Consider the following 19,193-nt stretch of genomic DNA (forward strand, 5'->3'; position numbering starts at 1 on the left):
ATAAAAAGATCATCCCGGTGCTCCTCGTGCATTAAATAAGAAGGCTCAGATCCTTGCTGTGATGCCATGGCAGGGGAGCAGCTCCCTGGGCTGGGATTACCTGCTCCTGGTGCCTTGACCTTTCCCCAGAGAGCAGCCTGTGGAGCAGGGTCAGCAGTGGCCATGGCACAGGTGGCACCAACCCCACACACAAACACAACTCCCAGCAGCTTTTTCCAGCAGATTTCCTCAGTGGCAGCTTTGGAGGAGAAAGTGCCAGGAGGTGAAATAACCAGAGGAATGTGAGGGGCACAGACTCAATCTCAGGGCAACCCCTTTTGTTAAAATGCCCAGGGGAGAAGAAGCCTCCTTTTTTCAATTTATTTTTTTAATTCCTGAAAGATTTATAACCCTTTTTGTTAGGTTCTCCCTCCTATCACTGATAAAACTCATCCTGGCACGACTCGAGCCCAGGATCAGCTTTTAAAGCATGGCAGAGAAAACCTCTGTGATGTAAAGCAAGCATCCAGTCCTTGGCTGCAGCCCAGCCCAAATTCAGGGAGTATCCCAATGTTTCTAGACATGGAAAGGGGGTTCATGTGTGAAATCCACAAGGGATCAGCTCAAATGAGCCCAGCCAACCTTTGCCCACTCACATCAGTCCCTGCTGCATTGGGTGTAGGGGATTTGTCACCCTCTCAAAGAGATCCTTGTCACCAGCTTGTTTAATTTTACCATTTTATGAAGGTATTATGAAGGTATAAATATCTGTAGGAATACATATATATATTGAAATCCATATATATATATATATATGGAATATCTCCATATATGTTTATCTATATATCTATATCTATATCTATATCTATATCTATATCTATATATCCATATATCTATATATCTATATCTATATATATATATGGAATATATCCACACATATATATATTGTTTTCCCTAAGCCCCTGGCCCCAAAGGCAAAACTCAGTTCTTAAAAACCTCAGTGTCCAAAAGCTTTGAGGGATGAGCTGAGTTTACTGAAGCAGCTAAAAAAAAAAAAAAAAAAACAGAAGGCAAACCCAAAGTACATTAGAAAGAGAACTAAAAATACAATCAAGAAATTGGAAGCAATTTTGTGATCCGGGGGTTTCTTGCTGGGTTTTCTGGGAGTTTGGGGTTGGAGATAATGGCAGTGGGAGTGGAGGGCAGCATGGTTTTATTTCAGGATCAGTATCAGGGTGGAGCAAATGGTGTATTTATCTGCAAGGCCGAGAAGATCTAATTGTGCCCTGTTTTGCACTAATGCAGCTCTGTGGCACCACCAGACAGTCCCAGAGTACCCAAAATGTGCTTGTTTTCTATTTCACCCCTGTTTTTTGTTGTGCATCCTGTCCATGCTGGTCTCACCCCAGTAGTTTTATGGGTTATTTCGAGGATGACCAGCTCTCTGCTCCATCCTTCCTTTATACCTCAGGGTAAAAAAGGGACCAACATCATCCTGTAGGAGTTCCCACTTGGAAATAAGGTTTTTATTGATGATTTAAAATGGGGGGAGACTTCAAGGACATACCCAGAGATATCCAGGAGCAATAATTGCACAAGGAGATGAGGTTCCCAGGGAGAGCCAGCCCAGCCCCATGGACATGAAACCACAATTGTCATCTGTGATGAACAACAGAGAGGGGAACGTACAGGAAACAGCAATTAAACCATTAAAGTCTTGGGCAGCTTCCCAGTGACCAGCAGTCTTTAGATATATAAATATCTCACATGGCATAAAAGGAGCTGTTCTCTATACCCATTATGTCCCCAGTGACCTTCAAGAGGGACAAGGGGGTTGGGATTGTCATTTTGAACTGGCATCTTCTGCTCCATCTGAGCAGTGACATCCCTTGGGACAGGGATCTCCTCCTTCCCTATGAAATCCCAGCCTAAAGTTGAAATCTGGTGGAGATCCCAGTTTAAATTATCCTAATTACTGCCCAGATCTGCCTCCTATAAATCCCTGGCTGTGCTGTAGGGAAATAACTGAGCTGGAAGGTGGCAAATGTGCTGCTGTTGCCACATTTCAGTGTTAAAATAGAGGTTTCCATATTTAATGTGAATGTTTTGTGCTCGTGTTTTGTATCACACCCCAAACATCCTGAGGGATCAGCCCCAGACAGGAGGGAGTTTCTGGGCTCCAAATCCTTGTGGCTTGTTTACTTTAATAGTCAAGCTGAGCAAAATGCAAAATATCTCAATGAAAATTTTGGTCAGTAATTAACAAATGGTTGTCCTTTAATTACCCAAAGGAACAGCCCTGAGACTGAGATTGGAACCAAGATAACCCAGGGAAGATCCATGATCATAAAAGACAGCCACAACCTGAGTTTTCATCAGTCAGAAATCATTCTTGGCAGGTGCTGCTTATTGGGAGAAGAGTTTTGGGGACAGATATCCAGACTGATTGCTCCATTCAGTCTGGATGGGTTTTGTTAACACCACCAACAGCAGATTTAGTGATGTTTACATTGAAATAATCACCCTGGGTTTCCAAAGCCATTCCTGCTTCCATAGGCCTGGATCTGTGGCTCTCGGATGAGCAGTGCCTCACACACCTCTGGATATTCCCCCTGGGGAGGCTCAGATGTGCTGTTCTGGTGGTCCCCAAGCAGGAGGAAATGCTCCCCTGCACCCCCATTTTCCCAAAACCTGCACAACATCCCCCAAGCTGGCCAGAAACCCCCATTGCTGCTGCCAGGCGTGGTGGATGAACCCCAGGAAGGGGTGCAGGGTCATTCCTGAAGGCTGAGCTTGAAGGGGATGGAGAAGGGGAGATGTTGGTGTTGAAGATTGCAACTCAAGTTGTTTTCAATTACCATCAGTATGGCAGATTACCTTTGTCAAGTGGGCAGTTTGCCTTATCTCTCTCTTTGAGTGACAACATTCACACCTCCCTGGAGGGGACATCTGCTGATAACAGCTATTGAATGTCACTGCATGACTGATAAGAACTACAGCATCCCATTGGAAGATGCTCCACCCAGAGGGAGGAGCCGAGCATTGCTACCTGGATATAATCCAGAGGTTTTTGAGACACCAGCACGGCTTTCTCCATGGGATTCCCCAGAGGAACAGCAGCTGTCTCTTCTTTCCCTGGATCTTCAGAGGATAAATACATCCTTCTCTCCTTCTCTACAGATCCCCCTTGCTCTAACAGAACCACACCTGATACTGCAGGAGGGCTGCAGCCACATTTCCAATTGGACTGCCGCCAACACCCTGACCCACATAGTGTCAGGTTGGGTTCTGACTCTGTCAGTGTTGTTCTAGTGTACTGCATTGTTTATTTTATCTTTTTTTTTTCATTTTCCCTATCAAAGAACTTTTATTTCCTGCTCCCATATTTTTGCTTGAGAGCCCCTTAATTTAAAATTTAGAGCAATTCGGAGGGGTGGGGAGGGTTTACATTCTCCATTTCAGGGGAGGCTCCTGCCTTCCTTAGCAGACTCCTGTCTTTCCAAACCAAGACAGTTGGGAGTCCTGCAGCACTCCTCCTTTCCCACCAGGCGTGGAGGCTTCCCCTGCAATTCCTGCTGGAGTGACGCTGCAGCAGAGCGCATCTGCAGGATGATGAAATGCAGAGGGGCCGTAATGAGATTTCAAATAAAGCCAGCTTTTCCCCTGGCATGTCTGGTCTGGAAAAATCCAAACTGTTGGCAAGGCAAAACCTCCAGGAAGGAGAAGCGCCCTTGACCTGACGAGGCTCTTCCCATTCCCACCCCTCCCTGGGGATGGCAAATGTGGCATCGCAAATGTTATGAGTAGAAAAGCTGCCCATTTTTTAAAAAAATTGCAGAGTTCACAGGTTGGGCCAGTTGCTGCCAGGGTGGAGTTCTAACTGTTTGTTGTTGTAATCACCTGTTGTTTTCGTTAACTACCTGTTGTTGATGGTTAAGAATTCTGCCTTTTGTCGAGTGACACCCTGCTGCTTCCTGGAGGATGGCACCCAGATGGTGAAGAGGAGGGGACATTGGGGTTGGCATGCAAATGACATCGGAGTCAACATGCAAAGGAAGAAGCCCCTCACCAAACCTAGAAAAAAACTCTAAAAACAATGAGCCAACACAGAATAAAGAGATCTAAGTTATGTCTGGGCTGAGAAGCAGAATGCAGTATCGGCCAAGACCCTTTTTACCCCTCACTTTAACCTAAAAAGATATCAGCTAGAAAGATGACCTCGAATGTCAAACCAAAAATGGGGAATCTCCTGATGCTCTCATGAGGATGGAACCCCCAGCTCTGCCTGCAGACCAGCAGACACAGCTGCACTTTTCCTCCTGCTCCGAGTCACTCCTGGAAGCAGCGGCGCCATGAGCACGACCCATCAGTTCTTCCCATTTTATTAATGGTTTTTAATAAAAGTATCAAAAAGGAGAAAGATCTCCTGCCCTGTTTATTTCAGCAAAGAGCTCAACCCAATGGAGGAGCAGCAGGAATGGCATGGGAGAGGCAAAACCCAACATGGCACCAGTAGGGGATGCGTTGTGGGTGTTTATTGGAATTATTACCAATATAACCAGATGGGACGTGCCTGGGTTTGTCTGGCCCTTGCTGCTTGACCAAAAGGCAGCAACTGTGGTGGTTTCACCTCAGAGACACCTTTGGTTAGCTGGATGCTGCAGCTGGGTGCACGGAGAGAAGTCCAGGCTTGCAGGAGCTCAGGTTTACCTTGGCGGATGTTGCAGATTGCAAGGTAAGATGTATTCTGTTGCCATCTGTATGGCAGTTGTCTTTTGTCAAGTGTTTGCCTTATCTCTCTCTCTGAGGGCTCACAATCACTCCCTTGGGAGGGGACATCTGCTGATAACAGGCTATTGAGTGTCACTGCATGACTGATAAGAACTACAGCATCCCATTGGGAGATGCTCCACCCAGAGAGAGGAGCCAACCATTCCTACCTGGATATAATCTGAAGATCCTGGAATAACTGCATGACTTCTCCACTGGATTTCCCAGAGGAACAGCAGCTGTCCCTTCCTTCCACTGGATTTTCAGAGGAAGACTGCACCCTTTTCTACAGGATCCCTGCTCCAGCAGAACCACACCTGACACTCTAGGAGGGCTGCAGCCACAATTCCAATTGGACTGCTACCAACACCCTGACCAAGAGTGTCAGGTTGTGTTCTGACTCTGTCAGTGTTGTTCTAGTGTACTGCATTGTTATTTTTATCCTTTTATTTTCTTCCTTATTAAAGAACTGTTATTTACTGATCCCACTTTTTTTTTTTTGTCTGAGAGCCCCTTAATTTAAAATTTATAGCAATTTGGAGCGATGGGGAGGGTTTACATTCTCAATTTCAGGGGAGGCTCTGGCCTTCCTTAGTAGACTCCTGTCTTTCCAAACCAAGACAGCGGAGAAGCTTTAAGGCAAGGTGAAGGAAAGGAGTCAGTTCTGGTGGAGGGTTTTGATCCAGAGTTTTATTCTGGCCCACAGACCCCTGAAACCAACAACAGCTCCAACAGAACTCCCAACTGCATGGCATGCTTGCCCTTTTAATGTGGGGGAGAAGGGGGAGTGGGGGGAACCAGGGACCACCAACCAGGTACAGGGCAGGCAGGTCTCAGGTGAAAGGGACACCTGGATGGGCCAATGGCCCCCAGGGACGGAGAGCATCTTTTGAATCGGCCCAATCACTCCTCTGGAATTTCTGGGTTGATAAAAATGCCCAGCAGGAGTCAGGGTGGAGGAAAGGAAAGGTGGTTGACACCTGGGGAAGGACCAGGATAACTGAGGCAAGCCATGACATCACAACAGGCGCTGCTCCCTCTCAGGGCTTCTGTTGGTCACAGTGACCGCGAGATGGGTTAGAAAGTCTCTTTTCCCAGCCCAGCAGTTGAAGAAGGAGTCAGAACTCTTCAGTTCTCGTTCTCAAGGTTGTTTTTTTTTTCTTATCTATAAAATTCTTTCTCTGGCCTGCTGAGCTCTGTTCAGCAGGTCAGACAGAGGCACACTGACGCCCTCAGGGCAGTGTTATCTTTTTATACTAAAAACTATGTGTACATTATTTACAATAACTTCCCAATACTCATCACCTATGTTAGACAGTGAGCTTCTACTCTAAACCAATCCAAAAGTGCCACCATCACAGCAGAAGATGGAGGCCAAGAAGAAGAAGGAGAAAGGCTGGACATGCCCAGATTCCTCCATCTTGCCCCCTGAACCCCCATTCTAAAAACCCCAAAAAATGTATTTTTCACCCCATGATAAAATAACTAATATTCTACTTAGACTTTCTTGGCTTGCAGATCCTCATATAAGGTTGGTAATTTTTTTCATGGGCCACAATCAAAATCACAGGTGCCTTGGCTCTGTGCCAGGGTCTCTGAGCCCCCTGACAGGGGTTCGGGCAATCCAGGACAGCCAGAGGGATGTCCTGAATTCCAACATCTCCCCATCCCGCAGGAACCCCAGGATCTGATTTTGGCCATCCCTGAAGGAGCAGCACATCCCTCGCCATTCCAACATTCCAGAGCAGCAGTTGCTAGAGGGGGGCTCAGCACCAGGAGAGGGACTCAGAAAATCCCTGCAGCCTTTGGGGAGGAGGAGTGACTCGAAACTCTGCATAGAAGAAGGAGGGAGGCTTGGGGAAGGATGGATGCGAGAGATGTGCAAAGGAAACCACACCAAAAATGCTTGTGTGGCTCCCCAAAATGCTGGCTCCGAGCAATCCGTCCTCTTGTTAAATACTCCTGAAAATCTTTGTGGAAAGCAATGCCCTTCCAACAGCCCCGAGGGGCTGCGGGGCTGGAAGGAGGCAGTGCAGGGGAAAAAACTCCAAAATATTTTCCAGTTGGAGAAACACAGCTACAATTTGCTAGTTTTAAAGAAAAGCTGCCATAAATATCCGTGACTTCATCCCTGTAGCCAAAGCTTTTTACTTTTTGTGGGAAAACAAGGCTTGGGAATGAAGAGCTGCCAGGTGAGCCACATGTTTAGGATGCTAAAGCTGCACTGATGTTCACAGAATCACAGAATAATGAGGTTGGAAGAGACCTCTAAGATCATCCAGTCCAACCTATGCCCTAACACCTCAACTAGAGCATAACACCAAGTGCCATGTCCAATCTTTTTTTAAACACATCCAGAGATGGTGATTCTACCACCTGCCTGGGACGAGCATTCCAGTACTTTATTATTCTTTTGGTGAAAATTTTTTTCCTAAAAAAATGGATGGACATTTCCAACACCTCGGTCACTCCTGAGATCTCTCTGTCCCTGGAGGGTTTTTGGGGAGCCAGGCAAGGTCCAGCTCCCACCTTGTCCCTGCCTGACATTTCCAATCATTTCCTATGGCTTATAAGGAAAATGGGAACAAACTTTTTATTAGGGTTTGCTGCTATAGGACAAGGGGTGATAGTTTTAAAGTAAAAACCAGGCAATTTAGACCAGATATAAGGAAGAATTTTTTTATTTTAAGGGTGGTGAGGCACTGATAGAGGTTTCCCAGAAAGGCAGTAGATCCCCATCCCTATAAACATTTCAAGGCCAGGTCAGATGGGACTTTGAGCAACCTGATCTACTTGAAGATGTCACTGTGCACTGCAGGAGATTGGACTAGATGAGCTTTAAAGTCTCCTTCCAACCCAAACCATTCCATGGCTCTGTGATCATACACCTGGGGGCCAGGGCTGGACCTACAAATGTCCCATTTTGCTCATGCTGGTGGAAATCCTCCTAATGCCTCCCTGTGAACCAAAGCAGAGATTCTTCCTGGGTAGGCAAGGATGTACTTTGTGTCCATCCCTGTGTCCGTCTCCCAGCTCTTTGTTCCTGCAAAGCTGAGGTTGCTGTTGGCTGGGAAGGGAAGGGTGGGGTTTTCCCAGGTGGAATCATTGCTGCAGGACAAAATGGTACCCACACCATGGTGTCCTGGTGCTGGTGGTGCTACATGGATGGATGGAGGCTGCTTAGCAGCCCCTCAACACTGGACAGGGAGAGTAGGAGAATGGAAGGGCCACTGCTGCTGCTGTCTGTGGGGCCACATTTGGAATTCCCCCAGAGCATCTGAGACCTCGCTCCCAAAAGGTTCCTGACACTGATGATGGATGTCTCTGTTTGGAAAGACAGGTGTCTGCTAAGGAAGACAGGAGCCTCCCCTGAAATGGAGAATGTGAGCTCTCCCCACCCCTCTGAATTGCTCTAAATTTTAAATTAAGGGGCTCTCAGGCAAAAATATGGGAGCAGAAAATAACAGTTCTTTAGTAGGGAAGAAAATAAAAAGAAAAATAAAAAATACAGTAAATTAAAACAACACGGACAGAGTCAGAACCCAACCTGACACCCTGTGGGGTGTTGGCAGCAGTCCAATTGGAAATGTGTCTGCAGCCCTTCTGGAGTGTCAGGTGTGGCTCTGTTGGAGCAGGGATCCTGTAGAAAAGGGTGCAGTCTTCCTCTGAAAATCCAGTGGAAGAAGAGGCAGCTGCTGTTCTTCTGGGGAATCCAGTGGAGAAGTCGTGCAGTTATTTCAGAATCTCCAGATTATATCTGGGTAGGAATGCTTGGCTCCTCCCTCTGGGCTCACATCTCCCAATGGGATGCTGTAGTTCTTATCAGTCATGCAGTGACATTCAATAGCTGTTATCAGCAGATGTCCCCTCCCAAGGGAGAAGTGATTGTGGTCACTCAGAGAGAGAGATAAGGCAAACTGCCCACTTGACAAAAGACAACTGCCATACAGATGGTGGTAGAATCCATCTTACCTTGCAATCTGGAACAATGGACTCGCAGAGTCATTAAGGTTGGAAAAGCCCTCCAAGATCATCAGGTCAAATTATTCCCCCAGCAATGCCCTATTCACCACTAAACCACATCCCCAAGGGCCACATCCACACCATTGGAACACTTCCAGGGATGATGTTCCCACCACAGCAGACCAAACCCAGCTGGTGCCAAATTCACCAGCTATGAGACCCACATGTCATGAGGAGCCAATTCAAGGTCAGCCCCCAAAACAGGTCCTGGGACATCCCAGGGAAATGCAGCCCCTGGAGAAGAGTCATGGTTGGGAAGGACAGCTGGCAGCTCCAGTGCAGAGCAGCACCTGGATAAATGCGCTTATTTGGAGAGGGAATCTTCAAAAATCACTCCCAGTCTGTACAGCTTTGCTGGGCTAGATTACAGCTGTGCCAATTGAAACCTGAATTTCCTAAAGTTATCCCTAGAGAGCTCTGCTGCTGTAACCTGCAAGGCCACAGGCAAGGAAAACTTTCCATACAGCCTGAACAGTTTAAAACAGGAATGTCTCCATGCTCAGGGAAATGCTCAGCCATGGATGTTGCCTGCTCCTCCAAGGCCTCCCCAGCCTGGATTTTTCCAGTTTTGCTTGAGCACTGAAAATCCTCCTCCTTTCCCCGCCCATGCAGAAGGTGTCTCTCTCTTTCCCGACACACAGGAGTTTGTACATGAGAATTACATTTCCAGGCTGGGAAGCAGGATCAGATCCATGCACCTCTGCTGTACCCTATCCCCACTCTTGGAGACAGAATTCTGGGCTGGATGGACTCCAGCCTCCTGCAGGATATCCATTTTTGGGATATAAAGCATTCCTCAATGGATGAGGAGCAATTTCCCTAGGGGTATTTCCCTTTTTATGTCTATTTTAACACTATATCTACATTATTTTAATACCATATCTACATTATTCTGAGGCCGCAAAAGCTTTAAACCATGCAGTCCACTCAGAGTAAACATTTCAATTTTATGGGAATCCGTAGCATTTGTGTCTCTAATCCAGAATTAATATGAATTTATGCCCCTTCAGTCTGCAGATTTCTTAAAATATATTTAGCTTTACTCACAAACCTTTCCTCTTGTGTTTTTTTTCTATTATAGTTTCTCTCTTGAAGAGCACAGGAATACCCTTCTCTCCTTCTCTTCCCTTCCCAGTGTTCTGCAGATTCCCTGACAATCATTTGATACCCTGCTCTCCTGACTGCTGTCATAAAACTTTTTCTGTCCCTCACCCTCCTGCCACCAAATTATTTTGGCAATTGGTGGCAATTTATTTCTGGGAGAATTATTTATTTTCATTAAAATACGCATGAAGACACAGATGTTTGGAGTACAGCTGCAAAAACTGTACAATTTTAAGTAATTCAATATTATTTAATTAAATATCACACTACCTCTACCGCCTTGTGCCTCTCTTCGGGGATGGGGTTTGGGTGGGAATGATTTTAAGCTGCAGGATAACGTCCCTGTGCATTTCAACTGCTCTGTTAAACATTGATTCTTACGGGAAAATTTGTTTTCCTTTCCATCAAACCACCACAGGAATATTTTTGTTTTTCAGGACTGTTTAGTGGAACTCCTCCCTACTAAAGTTTTCTGTCCTAGATTTGTATTTGGGGCATTTTTTATTTTCAGAATTTTTGTCTTTCTTTTGCTATTTCTATAATTCCATGTAGGGCTAATCTTCATTTGTATTTTTGTACTTTCAATCTCTCTGAATTCCTGCTTCCTCAACATCATCTCCATCAGACAGATTCTCATCCTTTGAACAGAAACACCATTTCCAGTTTACCTTTTTGAGTTTATCTTTATATCACCCACAAAACCACAAACACTGGGAAGGATTTCTCCCCCATGTAGGCTGAAACCTTCCCCTGTTTAATGGGATGTTTTTCTTGGCCAAGCTTCTACTGCAATTTCAAGTAAAAGTTAATGTATACCTCAGCATAAGAATTCAATTTCTATTCTTGGGCTGATTATATTCTGTATTTTCCAATACTTTTAAGGGATCTCCCACCAGCCTTTATCTGAGGTTTTCAGCTCCAAGTCCCTCTACAGCCTCACACGCCTTTAGCCCTCCAAACCTCCACATTATTTTTTCAGTCTCAAATTTCTTTTTGGGAAGGAAATTTCTGACACAGAGGCAGCATGTGGGTAGTGCCATTAATTCCTTCTCTCAGGAAGAATTTCTTGTCAGGAAGAATTTCTTTGCAAGAATTTCTCCATGGAAAGGGTGGTCAGGCATTGGAAGGAACTGCCCAGGGAGGTTTGGAGTCCCCATCCTGGAGGTGCCCAAGGAAGGTCTGGGTGTGGCACTCAGTGCTGTGGGCTGGTGACAAGGTGGGGATCAGTCACAGCCTGATGGTCTGGAAGGTCTTTTCCTACCTAAATCACTCTGGAATTCTGTAAAGAATAGCAGAGATGGTATTAAAACCACAAGTCAAAAGAACCTCCTTGCTTCAAACTCCTCAGAACAAGCATCAAACCTTTTATTGGAGAAAATAACCAGAAACCCATCCCAGGGGGATGAATTGTGGGGTTCTCAGAGCTCAAATGAACTCAGGGGCTTCCCTGGATGCACAGGCATGGATCAAAATGTTGTTCATGGGCTGGAGAAGGATTTGTGACTAAAGACATGCCTGGAAGCTTCTGTGCTGAGAAAAGATTTGAAAGAGGTTTGGGCAGGGATGAAAAAACCTCCCCAGTGCTTTCATTCAGCTGCTCATCCAGAGAGGAGTTCCCAACAAAAGCCCAGAGCTTGTTTAATGGTTTAACATTCCCCTGAATCCTTGGGAAGCATCTGACACACTGCTTCTGTACAAATAACCACAGCAGCACTGTACAGATGACTTATTTGGTTTCCCAGTGGGTGTGTAAGTAAATTAGCAAAAAATAAATGTCACGCGGCAATGACTTACTCTGTTTCTAAAGGCTCTGTTTTACCTCTGGATTTTTGTTTGTTCAACAAGTTCCTAATTAAATTCTGCTTTCTGGCATTCAAGCTGATGTGATGACACAAGATAAAATTGTTTAGAATTCAAATCTTCCTCGATTTCTCACTGTGGCAAAGGAAGAGATGAGAGCAGTCAGGCCCTGCCTTCCCCTGGCTGTGTGTGGCTGTAACTCCAGCCAAGCAGGAGTTATTCTCAGGGTTCCAAAATCCCTCCTGCTCTCATGGGTTTGTCGCTGCTTTGAGAGGATCACACACAAAAAATAATGTGTGGGCTCCCTCTTCTGCCTGAGGACATCAGTGCCTGGAAAAGAATCGGGATGGTGGAATGGTTTGGGTGGGAAGAGACATTAAATCTCATCTCAGCCCAACCCAGACTCTTTCCACTATTCCAGGTTGATCCAAGCCCTGTCAAACCTGGCCTTGGACACTTCCAGGGATCCAGGGCAACCACAGCTTCTCTGTACCAGGGCCTCCTCACCCTCATAGGGAACAATTCCTTCCCAAAATCCCATCCATCCCTGCCCTCTGGCAGTGGGAAGCCACAAAGGAGGGCCAGGATGAGTTCCTGAAGCACCAAGTTCCTGCAAAATACACCAGGCAGGGCACTGAGCATCTCTGAGCAGCTGGAACAACCTGTTCCCAGAGTCACACACCTCCCTGATAACCAAAAAAGCAGCACCACTGATTCCTGGGGTGGTTGGAGAGACAGCAATGAGGATCACTGAAGATCTGCAACCTTAAAACATGGAAAAGGTTGTTTGGAGTGGGAGTCATTTCCCTTTATCAAACTATAAATTGGACCCTCTAAGCCTCCCTGTCCTCCAGAGAGAGACCAGCACCAGCAAAAAGGTGATTTATCCCATGTATCCTTGATACTTATTCCAAAAAGCAGAATTGTCTTCCAGGTTTTTTTTCCTTGTCTTTCCCACTGCAGAGACAGGAGAGATGATTGATCTCATGGAACCATAGAATCTTTAAGGCTGAAAAATATCATCAATGAGGCCCAGAACCATGGGCACCCCTAAATCACATCCTCAAGTGCCACATCCACACGTTTTTGGGACTCTCCCAGGAAAGGTGACTCCACCACTGCCCTGGGCAGCCTGTTCCAGTGCTTTACAACCCTTTCTGTAGTTGGATTTGTAATTTTTCATGTCTTTTTAGGAGCTGAAGTAAGACAGAAAGGTGCCCTCCTGTTCCTATCCAAACCTTTAGCAAGTTTCAGAGCATCTCTGTAGAAAACACAGAGTGAGAAGCAAACAATCTCATCTATCTAAAATACAGTTTAGAACGTGAAGATAAAATTATCTGAAGGCTGGGATTAAAACCAAAACTGACTCAAAGTGGAGATGAAGCACTGGCAGCTCTGGCTATGGAAAGAATTAAAGATTTAGGGAAATAATCAATGTGTAAATTCATCATTTCTATAGAACAGAGGGTTCAGAGATTTCAGTGGTCCCTCCTTGCTCTGAGATATATCATTAAATACAAATTCTGATTTGGGATAAATCTGGGCATGCCCTGGCCTGTCTAAAAAGCACCACTCCAGTATTTCTGGTTCTGCTGTGAATCAGTGTTCTCCTTTTGCAGGGTGATTTGTTTAGCTAATTCATGTGAATATTCTACTTGTAGGTGCCTGTTTTAACCCAGGCACTGCCTCAAGGGATGTGCACAGCATCACCCATGAACTCAGATGAGTTTTGGGCGGGAAGAGTAAGGGATGGCACCTTCCTACACAGCAGAGGTATCAAAAACTGGCCAAGAAAGGGATGTGCAAAACTGGAAATAAAAGACCTCCTGTGAAAATCAAGGGGGAAAGTTCTCACTAACTCTTGGTGAGCAACACAGCTTTTCCTCTTTTTTTTCATGCTGGTAATTCATGATTTGAGCACAGATTAGCAGTGACTTAGCACAGAGCACATTCAGTGAAAACTTTAATGCCAAAGGAGATCCTGGGGATAATTGGAGGCAGTGAAGGTTGGCTGCATCTGGCAAAGCCCTGAGCACATCACTTCCACAGGAGTCCCTAAACACAGCATCTGGATCAGCCCTTGGACTCAGCTCAGCTCCACATTTTGATGCTTTTATTTGAATTTTTGTTATTTTCGCCTCACGAGGGAGAGGAAGGAACAGAGAAGCTCAGAGTGCTGAGGTTCTGTGCTGAGGTTCTGTGCTGAGGCTGAGCAAGGATTTCTGTGTGGCCTCAGGGCTATGGATTTCTGAGCTAAAGATTCTGAAAACTCCCATTTTGCTGGATCTCCACCAGTGCCAATGGTTTGAGAAGGGAAAAGGGAGATGGAGGTGGAGAAGGGAATGGAAAAGTCGGAAAAGCCAAAGGGCAGCCTAGCACAGGAGGACATTTTCATTCCAGAGCCACTTTCTCCAGATGAAATTTGTTGATCCAATATTTGCTGAATGCTGAGAGTTATCTTGAAGCTGTGAAGCTGTTTGACAATGGAAGAAGGAGATTTGGATGTCTGACTGTGTCCAGAGAAGGGAACAGAGCTGGGGAAGGGGCTGGAGCACCAGAAGGGGCTGAGGGAGCTGGGAAAGGGGCTCAGCCTGGAGAAAAGGAGGCTCAGGAGGGACCTTGTGGCTCTGCACAACTCCCTGACAGGAGGGGACAGCCAGGGGGGTCAGGCTCTGCTCCCAGGGAACAGGGACAGGAGGAGAGGGAACAGCCTCAGGCTGTGCCAGGGGAGGTTTAAATTGGATATTGGGAACAATTTCTTCCTGGCACAGCTGCCCAGGGCAGTGGTGGAGTCCCCATCCCTGAGGGGTTTTAAGACTGTGTGGATGTGGCACTTGGGGACATGTGATGCTCAAAATCATGTGATTCTTTGGCATTTTGAAAACACAAAATATTTAGTAACACAAAAGTGATGCTCCCTTCTACCTCATTCAAGAGAGAATTTCATTATTTTCACTCAATGTTCCCACATTTTGAGAGATTTCTGCATTTTCTTAATTTTGCAGCCAGCCATGAGGGAGTGATCAGAGCACCAAGATCTCCAACAACGCTCCCCTGCTCCATATTTCCAATCAGAAACCATCACCCAGCTCCTAAATCCAGCATGACCAGGGAAGCAGACCCAGCATCAAGCTCCAAATATCAGAGCTGGGCTTTACATTCCCAGTGAATCAAACTGGAATGCTCAGACCTCAACCTGAGCTGCCTCTCTTTGCACATTGAGATGGGGATGGGTGCCTTAGGGAATATGGAATATCACAGCTCTCCCACACAGAAACGTCTCAGGAACTCGGATTTAGGAGCCAAACCATTGCTTTGCTCCATGGGAACATTTCCAGGGGAGTTTGTGACACCAGCTCTGAGCAGGGCTCTGCCAACTTTTGACATCTATTAAAGCCACAGCTCAGTGAGTGATGTAACTACCTGGACATTTCCATTTTCATGTTTAGTAATTCCAAATGAAAGCCCAAATAAAGTCCATTTTTCATGAAATACTGCTAATTTATCTATTTTTTAGCACTCTCCTTTTGGTATTTAACCATTCACAGTGCACTTCAATAACGACTTAGTGAAGGTATTCAGGTTACATCCGGAGTAGTAGTAGAAAAATGCTGTTTCACTCTTAAATGCTGTTTCATTCCTTTTGTCCCACAATTGTTAGTGTGTAATAAACAACATCTAGCAGGCACAAAGCAAAAAAGAGCTCCCAGCTATCCACCTCTCTCTGATAACTTGTTATTTTAAATGAAATTACAATCTCTTGTTATTTTAAATGAAACATGGTTCAAATCCCACCTTATGTCTTAATGACCACAAGGCTGGACAAAACCTGGGAAAGGCTGTGGCAGGATCAGTGGAAATCCAAATTCAGGACACAACCACTAAACGAAGAGAGAAAAAGGGAACATCGCAATCAGAGCTGATTTTATTTTGCTCCACAGCCACCGGGTGTCACTCTTGCCTATGGAGTCAGAAAGGAATATTTGGTGGCTGATAAAATCCTTTTTCATCAATAAAATCCTGCGGCTCGCACTGGTGACAGCATCGCCCCCACTTATCACAATTTCAAGGTTTCAAAATCGAATCACCAGCTCATTAGATCTGGGGAGATCTGGAGCTGGCACTTTGGCCTGGGACGATATTTGCAAAATGCATTAAATAATTTTTATTTGTGTAAATGCAGCTGGAAAATTTAGATCAGGTTTAGATTAGGTGTCAGAGGGAAAGTGATGACGAGAGAATGTAAGGATGGGTGAAAAAGCCCAAAAATGTGGCTTTTGCAGGCGTCTCCTCTGCAGCAAGAAGGTGATTGAGCAGATGAAGCTGTGACACATTCCAGCCTTTGAAGTCGAGGCAGTTCAGGTCTCACCGATCCCGTACCTCAGAATCAGGAGGAGATAAAGGCTGCAAACATTACACAACTCCCTAAATACGCATTCTTTAGAGTATCGATGACTGCCTTGTGTTGGGGGGGGGGGTTTTGCTTTTCTGGGATAACAAACTTGTCTTGCAACAGCTAAACCTGCTCTCCTGCTAAATTCTGTATTTTTGAGCTCTCTGGAGATTCTCTGTTTTGTCCAAGGACAAAAAAATTTATTTTATTTTCATACAGAAGAAATCCAATGTGGAATCTTTGTCTGAGGAAGGAACCACTCCAATAAAACGCAACATGACAGGTAAAACCAGTTGCGTTGGCACAGGCTGAATCAGCAAACTGAGCTGATAAGGAAAATTAAAATTTTTAGTCAAAAAGAGGAGAAAATTCTAATGAATGTCCTCATTCTACCAGCACATAAATTGCTGATATTACCTGGCCCTGTGTTGAAATCCCACTATTAAAGCACAGCTATAAGGAATTTCCCATCCATAAACAGGGCATGGATGGGATTTATGGAGATATCAGAGCCTGGGACTCCCTCTAGGTAACATAAGAATAAGCATCACATCCTATAATGCCATAAAATTTATGGTCCAGACTTTAAACTTTGGAATGACTTTTAAAAAGTGGGAGATGTCTATAAAAAGTTTTGTTTGGGGGTTTATTCTGTTATATTTTGCTGCAAGAAGATGTCAAGGATTTGTTTATTTATCTGGGGATTCTTTTCACAGTGAGGGCACCAGGTCACACACAAATACCTTTAAAAATCTACCTCAGGATCAGTGTAATTCAGAGTTATGGATGGCCTTGGAAACGATCAATCCTTCAAATTTACAAAGTTCTTTTTAAAATAATAAAGCACAGAAAGTGCTTTGCAAGAATCGGGCTGAATCTCCTGAACCTGCTCATTTGCACAATGCGTTGCATGAGAAATTTCAGCAATTCCTCTGGAAATAAATAAATAAATAAACTTTTATAACAAGCAGAATTTTGACACAACTGATTTGGAAAAATTGATTTGCTGTTTTATCCAGATTTTTTTTAACCTGTTCTTAATATTGGTTTTCCTTGGCACTTTCTTTAAAGTAGAAATAAATTCGTAGCATCTTCTGGTTTTGCTCATGCCTCCGAATTTCTACTTTGTTTATACATTCATATCTTCAGGGTGAAAAGCAAGATAAACCAGAAGAAAAAAACAGATGAAAACTTATTACTCCAGGGACTGGACAACACAAAAATCTCTGAAAAATATACAATAGCAACAGGTTTTATTTTTTAAATGCTTCACCACATATTTTGTGCTGAGGTTCTGATCCCTGCAGGTGCTAAAGAGCTGCTGGATGCATCCCAGGACTGTCCTAAGGATGCTGAGCTTTTTGTAAAAGTGGTGAGGGCTTCAAAGTTTGACTAAACCCTGCTAAAATGCCCTGGTTTGGTTTTCCAACTCCTGAATGATTTATGGGCACAAAGTAGGTCTACAGCAAATCCATAATTGATGCCTCTCTTTCGGCGCGCAGCCGAACAAATGGAAAAGTGGATTTGAAACGCACTTGATTTGTTGCTTGTTGTGGTTGGGATGAACGGACATCCAAAGGACTATCGTGTTTTCTGGCTTGCCCGGAGATAAAATTCTTTCTAGATGATCTGAGAGCTGAAAAATTCCGTACCTTCATCAAGATAAAAGCATAAACTTCTTCCCTGGCAGGCTGGTGATAACGCACGCCTCAGGCAGAACACAAATAACCACTCATTTTTAAATAAAAGTAATCAAATTTAGTTGTTTAAAAAAAGAAAAATATATATATATATAATTTTTTTAAAAGATATGAAGGACCTGTTTTTTTGTTTTTTTGGTTTTTTTTTGTCATCCACATCCCTGTTCCAGCCCTGCCACAACCAGGTGGGCGCAGCAATAACTGTGGCTCCTCAACCTGATGAAAACAGTGTCGCATTCAGAAACTCGATAAATGAATGGGAGGGACGAGTAGTGCCTCCCCCCACCAAGGATGTTTTGTTAATTAAATTAGCATTTAAATAGCCAGAGCTAATCTGGGAAGTCAGCCCCTCATTACAGTAACTAGGAAGGGGGAAAGGAGCCGCAGACAATTCCCTACAAGATGGGGTTAAGTTGGCGTTTCACAAACTATTTGCCCGGCCTGTCCCTCCCAAGTGAAAGCTGCCACCCCCCCTCTTTCCTCCCAGCATAATTAGCATGTTCCAGGGCTGTGAATGGAAACAATATCCTCCCTCCAAGCTGTGCCCCTCCAGGGAGATGCTTCCCACAGATTGTGGAGCCCTGAGCCAGGGAAAGGCCTTGTCGAGGAATTCACAGTGGGGTAATTACACCGAGGCAGAGCTTGTGCCAGTGCAAGGGGAGCTGCACTGCTGTAATTCAGCGCAGGAAGCGGGGGGAAGCATAATGGGAAAGTGCAGAGGCAGGACTTGCAGAAGGAATGAGAATTTATTGCTCCCGAGCATCTTCCCAGAGCGCCGAGCAGCAGCAGCAAAATTGGGATGGGTCTCTGGACTCTAAGGATCTCTGTCTTTGAAGAAAATAAATAGCAATGGTTATATGTTAATATCGTTTCTCCTTGGCTATTAGAAGTGAAGGAAGGCTAAAAGAGTGATTTTTTCAGATTTTAAAAGGAATTCTTCATTCCGAGTAGAAAACTGGAGCAAAGCTTGCAAGAAGTGTGTGATTGCACTTAAAACGCACCAGGCACCTCTTTGGAACAAGTAAAAAGTGGCGTGTGATCCTGCCCCTGAAAGATTTGCTGCTTAATTTTACCTAAACCAGTGGTGAGTGACACAGGAGAGGAGATGCAGGAGAAGGGCTGGCTTTGGGTGGCACCTGCCATCCCCAGCAGTGCTCACATCTGGCCATGGGCTTCCTCCCATTTCTCCAAATCAAATTCCCGAGGTAAAAACCACCCATCCTCCTCCACTCGTGGTGTTCAGCTGGAAAGTGAGGATTAAATTCATCTCCACGGCCAAAGCACTTGGTTTCAGAAAATCCTTGGTGCGGTTTTGTCGAGGCCCCAGCTGGAAAATACCACAAGAAGTTCAAAGCTGGGTTTCATCCTGTAATTGGATCCTCAAGTTCACAAGTGCAAGGACCAACTGTGCAGGCTCAGAGTGG

This window comes from Ammospiza caudacuta, chromosome 3 (genome assembly GCF_027887145.1).
Source record: "Ammospiza caudacuta isolate bAmmCau1 chromosome 3, bAmmCau1.pri, whole genome shotgun sequence".
In the NCBI taxonomy this organism is placed as follows: domain Eukaryota; kingdom Metazoa; phylum Chordata; class Aves; order Passeriformes; family Passerellidae; genus Ammospiza; species Ammospiza caudacuta.